This window comes from Vombatus ursinus, unplaced genomic scaffold (assembly GCF_900497805.2).
Source record: "Vombatus ursinus unplaced genomic scaffold, bare-nosed wombat genome assembly UNPS02012179.1, whole genome shotgun sequence".
NCBI classification, from domain to species: domain Eukaryota; kingdom Metazoa; phylum Chordata; class Mammalia; order Diprotodontia; family Vombatidae; genus Vombatus; species Vombatus ursinus.
In genome coordinates this window covers 3038248-3048495 of record NW_020951957.1, presented here as the reverse complement: position 1 = coordinate 3048495, position 10248 = coordinate 3038248, and the positions used below count along the sequence as shown (strand labels likewise).

Here is a 10248-nt window from a genome sequence, read left to right as displayed (position 1 = left end):
GAAGTATAGTTATGATCTTTTGGATAAAATTCTACTAGGGAATTCCCAAGAGGAAAAGAAAACTCTCAAGAGTGAAATTCTGAAGACATAAAAAGAAGCAATTTCATTGAGAATAAAAAAGTGTATATGTATGTGTGTGTATGTTTGTGTGTGAGTGTGAGTGTGATTGTGTGTTTTGGAAGAGGGACTAGTCTGAAGAAATCAATGTGGATATCACTTCATAAACCAATAAAAATTGCAAAAGACATGGCAGATTGTGCAGCCACCAAGACTCATCTTTGAAGCCCTTTGAAAACAGGAGTCATGCCATAGGATTAGAAAAAAGAAAACTCATTTTTCAATAAAAGGAAAGAGGATGAATTCCCTGACCTCAATTGCTAGAAAAATGATATGGCATAACTTTGTAAAAGAAAAAAATGGTATTTTCTTTCAAAATCACCTTAATTTCTAAACATGTTGCTCTTTTATCTCCTATGAGCTCTCCCTTATAATAAAGGATAGGCAAGAAAAAAACAAAAGCAGGTCAGATATTCTAACAAATACATTAACTGAATCTAAATATCTGGAAAATGAAATATGTAGGTCCACAATACACTAACATTATAAGCATTGAAAAATATAATGATTTATTTTGATAATGATTTTGTTTTTATATCACCGTTTTCCAAAGTGTCTGTTTCCCATCTTGCATTCAGAGAATCCTCCCTTATAACAAAAAAGAAAGATTTTTAAAAGTAGTTAAGCAAAACTGTCCCCCACATCAAGTCTGGCATAATACACAGTTCCTTCCCTTTGTTAGTTCTTTTTATGTATCCTGTATATAGCTTGCTTTGCATATATTTGTTTGCATGTTTTCTCTCCCATTAGATTCTAAACTCCTTGAGGACAGGGACTGTCTTTTGCCTCTTTGTATCCTAAAATATTAGCACAGTACCTGACATATAGTAAGTGCTTAATAAATGTTTATTGATTGATTAATTCTACATCCATAGGCCCCCACTTTTGTAAAGAAGGGAGAGAGCTGAAATTTCAAAGCATGTTTTAGGGACAAGTTTGATCATTATAATTGCATAGGATTCTGTTTCAATATGTTATTTGTTCCCTTTATGTTTTTACAGATATTGAATATATTTTTCTGATCCTGTTTATTTCACTTTGCATCAATCCATATACCTTATTATGCTTTTCTATATTCCTTATTTTCATTATTTCTAATGTGAAATATAAAACACAGTTTTACAGGGATGGTTAGTGAATTTTTCAAAAAGGAAGCAGTGAAGACAGAGAGTCGGCAAAACTTTACCAGGAATAGATTATGACCAATTAACCTCATTTATTTATTTATTTATTTTAATTTGAAAAGGAATATTTTACTGGTGGCAGCTTGGTGCCTCAGTGGATAAAGTGCTGGGCCAGAAGTCAGGAAAATCTTATTTCAAATCCAGCCTCAAACACTTACTAGCTGTGTGACCTGGGCAAGTTAACCCTTTTTACCTCAGTTTCTTCATCTGTAAAATGAGCTGGAGAAGGAAATGACAAACCACTCCAGTTATTTTGCCAAGAAAACTCCAAAAGCCTTCCTGGTCTCCATCTTCACCATGGCAGAAGCAGGACTAGCATGGCCCAGTCGCTGCCATGCAGCTGCTTGTCCCCACACAGGCTCTGCACACCCTCGAGGTGATCACACAGGAGACCATCGTCCAGATCAAGGCCCATGTGGCAACCCTGGAGGGCATTGCTCCCAAGGACCAGGTCCTGCTTCTAGGTGGCTCCCTGCTGGAGGATGAAGCCGTCTTGGGGCAGTGTGGGGTGGAGCCTCTGGCCACTCTGGAAGTGGCTACTCAGATGCTAGGAGGTAAAGTCCCTGGCTCTTTGGCCCAAGCTGGAAAAATGAGGGGTCAGACTCCCAAGGTGGCCAAGCAGGAGAAGATGAAGAAGACTGGGCATGCTAAGAGGAGGATGCAGTACAACTGACACTTTGTCAACGTAGTGCCCACCTTTCACAGGAAGAAGGACCCCGATGCCAACTCCTAATCCCTTGGTACTTTCTGTCTATCCCCAATAAAGCCGCTTGCAACTCTAAAAACAAACAAACAAAAAAGAACTCCAAAAGGAGTCAGGAAGAGTTGGACATGACTGAAAACTACTAAACAATTGACCAACCATTATGCTAATAGATCTGAAAAATACTACAAATATAATTTCCAGAGATTTTAGCAAAACATTTGACAAAGTCCATTTACTATTCCTGTGGATGGTCTTAAGACATGGGAGCTAAATAAATAAAAAAAAATAGGTGTATACAAAATGATTAAATAGCTGGATGTAAAGAGTAGATATAAATATGCAATATAAACAAAGGTGATCTCTAGTGGAATGCTTTAGAGATTTATACTTAGACTTAGACTCATTAACTTTTTTTTTTTTCTAATCAGTTACTTGGATGAAGGCATGTAAGGCATGTTTATCAACTTTACACTCCCTTGGCTGATGTCTTTCCTAGTAAACACTAACTCAAGACCTGACCAATGTGCCTCCCCTTAATAATAGTCAATAGAATAATGTATTTAGCAAAGGCATTTATTTACTCAAATAGCATAGTAAGAACATTCATTATAAAGCATTATCCCCCAACCCATGGCATATTATCCCCTGAGCAGACCCCAAGTCAAGAAGAGCGCAAGAGTGGGCACAGACTTAAAATTCAGTTGTGCATAAGGCACACATGCAGCAACACATGTGGCCAAGACAATTCACAACTTCCTAAGTGCAGTGTTGGATGTTCTTTATCTCTCTGGTGGATTTTCATTCACTGTAGGGCATGGTGCCAATGATGGTTGAGTTGCTCTGCTTTTTAGCTTGAATGCTTCTTCACAGGTCTTGGCTTCATGACTTGGCATGCATGGGACCTATAGCTCAGTAAACACTTTTTTTTGATGGTGTGTGTGTGTGTGTGTGTGTGTGTGTGTGTAGTGTATCACTTGAATGACACAATTCACTGCTGGGTTGGGGTGAGCAGGTAACCCAGTGGTTGTTCTGGCGCTGCACTATACTTTGCTCTTACTGGTCTGGGCAGGCTGTGATGTGTCTGCTGGACAGTTCAATCAGCTAGCTCCAAGGACTTGCTCTTCAATGGGCATCTACAATCACTTTCACATTCATCCACTGGCTGAGCTGGAGGGCGCAGTACTCTCAGAATTCTAAGAGAGTGCTACTTCTCAGCTAGCTGGGACAACCATTATTTTAGGCTTGTTCACTAGTTCAGGATCAGCAGGCATCTTCCCATTGACTCTCATAAAGCCTCAGCTCTGAGACTGTCACCCCCAACCAAGATTTAGGAGGATTATTTGCTTCCCCTATTTGAAAATTTTTCTTGGCTCAAAAACTCATTTTTGTAGCAAGACACTACTACATTTGCCTAAGAGCTATTACTTCAATCTAGTCAGTTTTGCCTCGCCTAATCATCTGGGAATCTAAGGGAATGCATAGGGGAAAAGGTATAAATGTATTCTATGCCCTGGAGGCAAGTTCATTGTCTAGTTAGCTAGCCTCTTCATATGCTATTGAGGTCTTTCATTAAGCTTCTTACCTTCTAAAGCTTGGAGACTGACTTGTATTTGCATCTGAAGGCTTTTCCCTTTACATTTCAGGGTCTCTCTTTTAGATCAACTTTTTCTGAAATCTCAGCCATTTATAGACACATAATAGAACACTAAGAAAAACAGCTAATACCTAGAATAACATAGTCAACATCTTTAAAAAACTTGACAAACTAGATAAAACAATGTTCCAAATCTAGTAAGACTTTATTTCTTATTTAGTCTGGACTTGTGATATTATCACTATGAGATATTCCTAGTGTGAAAATTCCCTTCACTAGTGCAAGCTATCAACTTTTCTGTAGTCTTAGAAAGTTTACTAATGTACAGATATTTGAAGGGCTATCTTTTAGAAAAGGGAGTAGGTTTGTTTCTGCTGCTCAAAGAAGACTTGAGCAATGAATGGAAGTTGTAGAGACAAGATTGGTTTAAGGGAAATCTATCTCATATTTGAAGTAGCTGCCTCAGAAAGTCTTCAAACATGGACTAAAGGATTATTTCTTGGGTACAATGCCAAAAGAACCCTTGTCCAGGTATAGATCTCAAAAGACCAAACACTTAGACCAATAGGCCCACTAGTCCCATTCTCTTGTTTTACAAATAAAGAAAATGAGGACCAGAAAGGTTAAGCAACTTCTCTAAGGTCACTTCAGTAGTGAGTGGCAGAGCTAAGATTTCAACCCAATTCCTTTGATACTAAATTCATTACACTTTTCTACTGTACCATGTTGACCTTCCAAGTGTGAGTTTCTGTGAAATAGTTTGTCGATAAATAAATTAATGAATTTGATCAAATAGAGAAATTAATTACATCCCATTTCAGTTGGATTTCCAATCATGTATTATTCCATGACTTTGTTCTTTCCTATTCAGCTCTGCTTGGTCTCAACTCCAAAGCCCTTCCCAGGATGAAGTGATCACTATAAATCTCCACGTCATGTATCCATGTATCCATGGATTCTCAGCATCTTCCCAACTTCCTCAGCCTCCTCTCCTCTGGGACTGCAGGTCTGGAGGGTAGAGCACTAATCCCACCCAAAGCTTTCTTTTAAAGAGAGCAGAACCTCAATTTTGCAGTTAACTCTCACTGTTGATCTACAGTTCGGATTGATTTTAGTTCCAAGGAACAAGATACTTCTTGCCCCCCAGGAGAGTCCTCCCTTTCCAGCTTCCTTTTGTGCTGTCTTCCCTCATTAGATTGTAAGTTCCTTGAAGTCAGGGGCTTTCCTTTCCTTCCCTTCCTTATTTGTATCCTGTTGTTTAGCATAGTATTTGATATATAGTAAAAGTTTAATAAATGTTTATTAAATTTAATTGAAGATGCAACCAGTTCCTCTGTTTATTTAAATCTTATTTCTATCTCCTGACCACACATAGATCACACATTATTCAGTATTGTATTCTGGATTTTCCTTGATGATAAACATACTTTATATTGCATGCAGTTTCTGGGTTTTGGGGGGGTTTTTTTGAGAATACTTTCAAAGGAGGCCAGTAAAATTAATATTTAACATCTTATTTTGTGTCTCTAAATTTCTGTTCCTTTAAAAAATAGTTTTAATATTGTAAATGACTATGAATGACTTATTTATTTGCCATGTGGCTAATTTCATCCAAGCTATTACATTTTTAACTGTGGCTTTAATGTGTATGCAGCAATTCTAGTGTTCATTTATAGTTATTGTACATTATTGTTCATGAATAACAGGATGTTCTGCCATATAATTGTTCATTAGTATTGTATGCATTATTAATATATAATGTAGATTTGAAAACATATAAATCCTAGAGCTTTATGTGTAGTTTGAAAATATTAAAGTCTCAGAAAACAAATCTTGAAATTTACCAGACTAAATTCAAAGTTTTGGAGGCCAAACTACTGGGTCTTGGTAGAGATGGCCTGTGCCTTCTGCTATAGATTAGATCTAAGATCTAAGAGCTCTGGTTGGGGTTTGGTAGCAGTAAAGTGAATTATTTGTAGAAAGGCTTGTCCGAATAATCCATATATAGCATTCTATATTCAGTTTTTTGAGACATTATGTCTGCCCAAAGAAAATGATCTTTCAGGAACAAAGTTGAACCTACTAAACAATCAGATCTAGGAAATATGATGCTATGGTATAAATCCAGTTGTTGGGTAAAATCAGTGTGGATAAGAATGGATTATAAGATGACGCCCCCAGGCCTAAAATGTTACTTTTATTAGAGATAGTTCCTCTCAGATGACATAGTTCTTCTTCAAAATAAACCACTAATAGTCTAGCAGCTCTTGAAATGGTTAATCAATGAATCCTTGAAAAGCTATAGTATGTACAATGCAAACAGCAAAAGATTTATTGATGATAGACTGCAAAAGAATAAGTACTGGATTTAGAGATAGAGGACCTGGTTTTATATCCTATCTCAGATGCTTAATACCTTTGTAACCTGCATGGTGTCATTTAATCTCCTTGGGCCTCAATTTCCTCATCAGTAAAATTAGGATACTGGACTAAGGAACTTTAAGATCCCTTCAAATCCTGGCTCTAGGGGAATAACTTTGCTGGGTTTTTGTTTGTTTGTTTGTTTGTTTGTTTGTTTGTTTTTGTATTTTGAACAAAACACAATTTAATCAAACTAAATTAAAATATTGATTAAATGCCTGCTATATACAAGGCACTTTTGCTTTATGTTGAGCATATAGAAGCAAAACAAAAAAACGAAAACAATCTCTACCCTAAATGACCTCAAATTCTATTACATAAATTGTTGTGTGTATCTTGGGACCTTAATTTTGTGAATATCACTGTCTTGGACCAAAGTGCCTGCTCATTGATAGTTTCAACTACAACTGGGGTGACATAGTGTCTGGGTAATATTCTCTCTCTCCTGGCCTTTACCAAATCTATATATTTTACAAAATCTCTAGGTCTACCACAAATTCACATTACTCAAGAGTATGGATACTCAGTCTCAATAACCAAAATGTTATGGCCCATAGGTTGGTGGAGTGAGACTTGATTATTCAGGACATGGGAGGAGGAGGAATGACATTGCCTCTTCATCCATAGAGGCAAATAAACTGCTCCATGAGTGGTGGATCTCTTCCCAGGTAAGTCTCTGCACTTATACCATGAGGATGGACTGAATATCATACCTACTGGCTCTACTTTGCCATGTAAATCCCAGAAGATGACCTAGAAGAAGTCTGGTGGATCTTAAAAATTCTAATAATGACTAAAGACAAAATTTTGATGAATATATTATTGCTATATGAATGTGAAGAGGTTGGTCTTTTTGCCTGTCTGGGCCATTTCATCTCCTAAGTACATGTCTAAGCCCTCTGAAAGTTGATCCACCAGTGTAGGAATATTCCATACTATGGCCTAAATTAGAACATAGAAAGGAACCATCCTATCACATTCCATTTTCCCATTTGGAGTCAATGAATCAACAATCACAGCTCCGAGGGAGGTGTCGGATGTCATCTCAAGCAACTGGATAGGCCTCCCCACATTGTCTAATGAGGATGGAAAAGTACCAAGTAAGGCATTGACTGATAGGATACTATGCTAAGGCTACCTTGCTTCCAGCAGTGGGGCATACATTAGGAGTAGGTCTCCATAATCACTAGTAACATCAGGAAGTCTTCAGTTATCCTCAAGATGGAGGAAGGGTGAGTCTAGCAGATTATAGGTACTATCTGGAATCAAGGCTATTATCTCCAGGAATTTATATCTTCTTTGTGTTTCAAAGCATCTCAAATTGCATATGGCTTTGCCTTTGAAATTAAACTGACTCTCAGACAATATTATTACATCCTTCCTAAACCAGGGCTGATCATTGTTTAAGCAAACCCACTTGGCTGGCACCAAACAGGAAGTATGTAACTTGGGAAGAGAACAAACATAAGTTGGAAAACACACACACACACACACACACACACATACACGCACACACACACACACAAAACCCCAGAGAGTACTGATGCCAGAAAAGTGGCAAGGTGGTAGCAGAAAGTCGTTGGAAAGAGAAGAGAAGATTTAATTATATAAAACTCTGTTGATATTTGGATTGAGACCTTCTCACAAAGGAGAAGTTCTTCTGTTTGGTATTTTAAGCCCTTCACAATCTGGCTCCAACCTTTCTTTTGAAGCTGATCACACAGTATTCCCTCTCCCACTCTCGACACTACAGCCAAAAGTGATTACTGTTCCTCATAGGTGACGTTCCTCTTCCCACCTCACTGCAACTCACACACTATCTACTAAGTTACAAAGAGGGTGTGATCAGTCTTGGTGGAAGTGTTGGTGGCATACCGATGCTGACAAAATCTAGCTCTTTTGAGGATTTAAGTATATTTTTCTCATGACGCTATGTAGATACAACTCATGGAACAATACAATGTTGGAAGCATCAAAACGAAAAAATAGCACAAAGGACATTGGAAATGATGCTCTACATTATTAACTGTGATTTGTGCTACAACATGAACTGTTATGGACTAAGGACACTCTCCTGGTGGTTACAGTTCATTATAAGAACAAACTGAGACACCTGTAGGTCATTCAACAGTTAACAAAAACAGATTTACTTAACTATGGCAGGAGAAGGATATTCAATAAGAATAGGCATTGAAGACACCTCAATGTGATTCATCTGAGTAAAGCTTCTTTGACTGAGATGCCCGTCATTTTCTACCAGTCAAGTATCAGGGAAATGACTTGGCACTCCTTGAGGCTGCCTTGTACTCAGACAATGAGAAAGTAGTGCCAATAGTCTGACACTTTAGAATCCCTAGCCTTTTTAGTCAACCAAGTCTGGTGGATGGTCTCAATGACTTTTAAGGAAGGATTAGCCTAATTTGCATGGAGGGAAGGATTAGAATAATGCTTCTAGCTTTTTTTGTGAAAAATAGGGGAAAATATATTATAAGGAGGCATATGTAGACAGAATAGAAACTGGTCTGGTCATTTAGCAAAAATGAGAGACTGCTAACTACATCCTAACTGCTGTATCCTAACTACTACTTTGGTCTGCACAAAATACAAAAAAGAGTGAATATTTATTCCAAGTTGTATTAATCTTCCATAGAAGATTTTAGAACTACAAGGACAAGATGAGATGAAATGAAGATGAAATGGCATGGATGTCTCTTCATTAGTGACAATTACCTCTCCACATTTGAGCTATATAATATCCTTTTAAAGATATAGTAACACTGTCCATATTTGGGGATTTAGGAGAGATAATGAAGCTGGTGTTAGATAGCTAGATTTTGTTTACTCTCCTGAAATACAATTCAAATAACAAACTGTCACTGGTTTAATAAAATGACAGTAACGTGAATAAATCAAGTGAAGGTGCGAATGAAATATACCTGAGTATGAAAATTGAATTGAAATAGGCATACACAAACATATAATAAAGAAAAGAGGTCAATCACATTTGTGGTTTTAGGTAGAACCATTAATCTTTACTCCTTCCCCACTGTGCTACCTCATAATTAGAATAGCCACAGACATGCTTATCAATATATGGATATATAGGTATATTATATATATATATATATATATATATGTATGATAGTTCAAGTATGTGATTTTAGCTCAGTGCCTAGCACATAGCAGGAACTTAATAAATTATTATTGATTAATTGAACCTTATGAAACCTTGGCAATGTGAAACCTGTAGAACAAGAAATTTTGATGGCTAAATATTTAAAAAAATCCCTTTTAATAGCAAAAAAAATTAATGACAGAAATTTTTTAAAAATTAAAAATTGTTCAACCTTTTTTGATGCAAATAATTGTAAAAACAAAACAAAAGATATAAAATATCTTCTTGTCTTTGTAAACAGTATGTAGTAGACATAATTTAACCATGTTTTAAATGCTTCATATTCATCACTGTGAACACTATTTATTGAGCTCTTTAGAGAGATTATGCAGGCAGTATTGAAATTTGAAGGGCACTTTGTCTATGCACTAAATAGCCCTAGCCAGCCAGCTGTGCTTTTGAATTTTGGTTCTCTTCTCATATTTACTTTTTTCCATTCTTCCTCTTCCATTCATATTACTTGTCTCTCCACATGGCTGCAAATATGTTGCTTATAGTAGCCTGTTTTTTTTTTCTTTTTATTTGCTGATTTTAATCTCATGTTGCCTTGAAGTACAACTAAGTTGTTAGAATTGTGGATAAAATAACAATAAATTGGTTTTGAGTGAAGTCTTAAGCAGTTCTTTGAGTAACAAAGATAGACTTCATTTAGTTCACGGACCTTTTTTTGTTGACATTTAATTTAGCTTCTGAAAGGCTTTTAGAACTTATTTTCTGATTCTCTTGTATGTTCTGCTTTGGTGAGGTGAACTCACACAGAGTTAAGTTTTAGGTCTCTAAAAAGTTAAATTTTTCTTTGTTTACTTTTTTGGAGTATTTTGAAAGTTAATGACAATGCACTTATACAAGGTTCTAAGGCTTATAAAATTACACTAAACAATAGCATTTTTATTGCATATTAGAATTTTAAAAAATACTTAATGTAACAATATTTAATTTAATTTACTATTTAATGTATAATATTTAATGTAAAATATTAAAATGTTGCTTTTAATGAACAAAAATGGATTATCTTTCCCACCCTGCTCCATGAGGAAAAAAAAAAACAAAA

The 10248-nt window shown here is 36.3% G+C and overlaps 1 pseudogene; it reads left to right on the top strand.

The window, feature by feature from the left end:
- Positions 1-1635: 1635 nt before the first annotated feature.
- LOC114039681 lies at positions 1636-1974 on the top strand (annotated as a pseudogene).
- The last annotated feature ends 8274 nt before the right edge of the window (positions 1975-10248 follow it).